Source organism: Mustela nigripes, chromosome 5 (genome assembly GCF_022355385.1).
Source record: "Mustela nigripes isolate SB6536 chromosome 5, MUSNIG.SB6536, whole genome shotgun sequence".
Lineage (NCBI taxonomy): Eukaryota > Metazoa > Chordata > Mammalia > Carnivora > Mustelidae > Mustela > Mustela nigripes.
Window position 1 is genome coordinate 41,959,695 of NC_081561.1, and position 5,001 is coordinate 41,964,695.

The 5,001-nt window shown below is 35.7% G+C and overlaps 1 pseudogene; it reads left to right on the forward strand.

Annotated features, from left to right (window-relative positions):
* Positions 1-238: 238 nt before the first annotated feature.
* On the forward strand, positions 239-381 carry LOC132018880 (small nucleolar RNA SNORA62/SNORA6 family; annotated as a pseudogene).
* The last annotated feature ends 4,620 nt before the right edge of the window (positions 382-5,001 follow it).

A 5,001-nucleotide genomic window follows, 5' to 3' on the forward strand; every position in this document is an offset into this window, starting at 1 on the left:
ATTTAATTTTCACAACACCATTTGTAGTTTCACTGAAGTTAGAGATAGCCAGTAACCTTCTCAAGGCAATACGGTTAGTAAGTGGTTCAATGGAGATTGCAACCAGGCAACCAGGAAACTGAAATTATATTATGTTTAACTGAAACTTAAACACAATATAATATTGCTTCTCCCCCTAGCTCCTTGGATTTAAGAGAGTTAAGTTCAATTGTCACAGAAAATATTAGTTAGGTGATAGTTTTATTAAAAAAAAGGATATAGATACTGGCCAATTAACTCACAAGTATAAGAAGTGTGCTATATGGAAGGCAAGTCTTTCACTAACACCACAAGGGTCTCTGGCCCAATGAGTAGAGTTTGGTAGTAATTCTTGCTACAGATATAAAGGGGAAAAAAAGATACAGATAAATTCACAGGCAATTTTTTTCTTTTCTTTTCTTTTCTTTTTTTTCCCCCTGACCTAAATCCTGTCAATTTTGAACTTAGGAATAGTAATTTACAACTATACCAAAGGTCAGGATAAACTAGTTTTTTTAATTGTCAGTGAGAGGAGTCTATAATATATAGTTTTTTACCTGAAAGAAAAGTTATCTCCTGGATAGCAGGCATCCCCCACTCCTTTTGCCCTGCTCATGCCAGGGCTCTGGGTTCAATACTTCTCTCCTCTCCCTCAGTTGCTACTATCAACACTCTTCTTTGTCCTTTCTTTCACTTTTATGACTTATACCCATAATAGATTCTAAGTATATGATAAAATATGAACATGATATAATCTTTATTAAAGGAAAATATTTGATTATGTCTGCTTGTTTTAAAGACTCCAGTGACTTCCCATTACCTGAATGACAAATTCCAACCTATTCCATTCTAGAAGACTCCAATACACACTTCTAATCAGAATTGTTTATTTATTTATTTATTTCTGCTACCCTCATCAAATGTAGATTTACTATTATCTGAAGCTATATGGTACTGAATTTGAAAATAAAGGTTTTGAATTCTCATGTTTTGTCTTCAAGTCTCTTTGCTTTCTTTTTTTAGGTGTGTGACCATTGTCTGGTAATGTCACTTTTATGAGCTTCATTTTGCTCATCTATAAGATGAGGTAGATCATATCTTTTGCACAAGTTTATTGATAAGACTAGGTAATGTATACACTTAGCAGGGTATCAGCTACAAAAGTTCAGGAGTATTTGGTAACTCCCTTAACTAATAAATATTATTATTGGTCTCTCAGACCTTTTCTATAAGTGTACCCGCTATACTGTTCTTATTTTTGTCTTGGGAGGAAGTCTTAGAATTGTGTGCCCATCTCTCAATTTCACAAAGTCAGACTTAGTCCATGAGAAGCCTGTAGTTTATTTTTCCGCAGTCTGTGCCCTGAAGTGTTCAAGGTTGTGCATCTTCTCCCAATCCGGCAAAGTCAAACTGACTGCTAATATCTGTGTGCTATCAGAGGACCTTCAGATAGCACACAGATACTAGCAGTCAGTTTGACATTGCTGAATTGATCCTCACACATGCCATCTGTGGAGGCTTTTGCTCATAGTCATGAGGCATACATTATGGGGTACCTCCACAAGGGAAACTGGGTGCAGAGTGCCGGGGTGTTTATCAGCTGGCCATGGGGGTCTCCAGGTGAGGCTGCCTTATAAATTTTGTGCATGAGGTTCTTGGTGGAGTCTGTAAGTTGGCTGATAGGATGTGCAGCTGTTCGTTGAAATCCACACACTGCTTGCTGTGAATGCTGGCCACTGTTCTCTTCTCCTAGCTGTCGCCAGACTATTCAACTGCACTGATTCTCTCAGTGTCATGGATTGGGTGTAACAGAAATGGACATTCTGAGCAACATCCCACAGCGCTAGGAAGCTGGGCAAGCACTTCACTCTCACTTTCCCTCCTGGGAGAAATCAGACCAAGAGGTAAAGTCAAACAACTTCTTGTAGTCTTCAATGCATCTCTTTTCAGATATTTTGCTCCACTAGGGTAGTGGAACCTCCAAATTTCCATAAAGATCTTCTTGTCCATAGGCTGCTGTTTAAATTGTTGTTTTATGAAGGAGTATGAGGGCTACAACCTCCTATCCTAACATCTTGTTGATGTCACATCTCATTTTACTCTTTTTCTCATTAAACGAGATATTTCATCTCCATCTTTTTAACTTAACATATCTTTATTATAGATGTACCTGTGTTTCTTGTGGTTATATCTTATTTTCCTAGGGCTTACCGAAGTCCTAAACAGTAAGCCTCATGAAAGCTGACATTTAGTTTGTCTTCCTCAATTGGTCTTACAATGTTGTTATGCCATAAATTTTAGTTAAATATTTAGTTAAATGTTAAATACTACTCTTTATCCATATATTATAAATTTATACATATATGTTATATGTATATATAAATCGTTTCTATTTTCCACAACAACTATTTCCAGATATCTGCTTTGCCTCAATTTGACATTTTTAGTCCTTTCTTTTCTCTGATTTTTGTGTTTCAGGCTTTTTCAGCACCTGTTTTGTTTGTATTGAACAATTTGAAAAGATTATATAAGGTGTCAATAACATCACACCATATTAATTTGGGCTGCTGCTGAGTCAGTTATCTTATGTGTTTCAACTTGACTGGACTAAGAGATACACAGATAGTTGGTAAAACATGAATTCTGGATCTGTCTGACCCATGAGGGTGTTTCCAGAAGAGATTAGAATTTGAATCCATACACTGTTGAAACAACACCCTCATGGATACTTGTAGGCATCACCCAAGCTGCTGAGGATTTGAATAGATCAAAAAGGCAGATGAAGGGCAAATGTGCTCTCTGCTTGAGCAAGGACATCCATCTTCTTCTGCTTTTAGATATTGGTGTTCCTGGATTCAGGCCTTCAGATTTAGATTGGGCAGATACCATTGGCTTCTCTGGTTCTCCAGCTTTCTGGTTTGAACTGGAACTACACCATGGTTTTCCTGGGTTTCTAGATTGCAGAAAGTGGATACTGGGACTTATCAGCCTCCATAATCACATACACCAGTCCCTCATAATAAAGTTCTATATCTCTCTTACCACTTATTCTGTCTTGCTGTCTTTGTATGAATATATCTATCTCTATGTACAGCATTCATATTACTGGTTCTGTTTCCCTTAGAGGACCTTAATACAACTTATAATTTCCATTTTTTTTTGACAATTAGAATACGGTTTGTTTTTGTGTGTGCTATAGACACTACAGAAATTTTATGGGAAATAGAGCAAGAAACTTTATGGGAAATCAATCACATGACTCTATTACACTTATTGATCTCCTTCACCTGTCTCTTTTTCTAATTTTTCTTTTCCATATACTCTCCACTTTTTCATCCTCATGTGTCTTTTTCCCCCATTAATCAAGTTCTGCATTCCAAATGGTAACAAGGAGGTAGGACTACTCTATGTATTATCTACAATTTTAAAAATGTTTCCCTGAAGGATACTTCCAAGCCTGCCTTACAAAACTCATTTTGTACCATTGAGAGAGAGATACTATTGAATAAATAGACAATGGCCTTGATTCCACTGTCTCATCATTAAGTTCTTAGGGTTTAATTTAAACCAGCTTGAATGCACAAGCATCTCTGAGTAGCACCAGTAATAACCTAATGAATGTAAGAGTTAAAGAAGTTAACAAAGAACTTTGTAATCCTTAAAATCAGGTTAGAGAAATTAGGGGGAAAATTGCAAGCTATTTTCTAGATCCTTGGGTTATAACTATGCAGGCAATGTGAAAGTACAAATTGAACAATTTATCCTAGGATGGGGGGGTACTTAGAGATTTAAGCAGTCAAATATGACATTCAGAATCTCAACATACATTTTTTAAATAAATACCATCTGACTCCCAAGTTGTTTGCATAATTCCATTTCTTTTCTATGTTGACATACCTGTTAAAATTGTGTATCTTAAAATGAGGGTAACAAAAACAATGATGTGGGAGGTTTGTCTTCAAAATAGAATTGGAATGCATTTGTGTGAAACTCGGTGTCCCAAAATATGCACTTTATGGAAGAAATGTAAATTTGGGGAGAACCAAAACAACACTTTATGACTGCTAATCATGTAAAAGCATCTGGAAGGAGAAAAGGCGACCTATTAAATCATTAACACTGAAAAACTTCCACAAAACACCTGGTATATGCAGAGAGCAGAATAAGGACATTATAGATGGAGGAAAACCTCTCGTGGAAACAAGTAACTGATTTCCCTTTACTATTTAATCTAATGGATAAAACAATCTTTGGTGATTTGATCATGTTTGCTTCTACATTATGGCATTTTGGAGAAGAGCGCAATTAATTTAGCATACCTCATGTATATTTTACTAGATTTTTCTTTATATATATTTTTAGGGTTGGATGCTATAGACTATTAACATAAAAATCAGGACTTGGAAGTAGTTCATTTGATTTGGATGCAGAAATACTTATAGCAATCTGACATGAATATTTCTTGTCACTCCTCATGTATCAGAATATTATTTTTCACAATTGTCTTAAGTTTGCTCAAAAACAGGGTAAGTCTTCAAGAAATAGGTGGTTACAATTTAAGATATTCAATAACCTCAGTCATAAGGGTTAGCCAAATACAGTGAGAAACAGAAAAAAAAAAACACAAACTTTAGACTAGCAGAGGTAAATTTTAAAAAATCAATAGTTAATTCAAATACTTTTAAAATGTGTTCAATATTTACCGTTCCTGCCTCCCTGCCTTTGCTCCCTTCTTCCCTCCCTATCTTCCTTTCCTAATGCAGTCTGTTAATTGTAATCCTTTGTCTGTGACTATCCCTTTAGAAAAATGCATCCCCAAGTGAATGTAGAGGAAACCATAATGTTTGCAGTTCTTCTCTGAGTTAGGAAAGATGTTCAGAACACTCTCTCTTGAATGGAAAAGAGCCAAACTGACCATTAAATGACCTGTGTTTCCGAAGTGTTTAAAGAAAAAAATTAGTTTTGGTAAATCTATACTTTCCA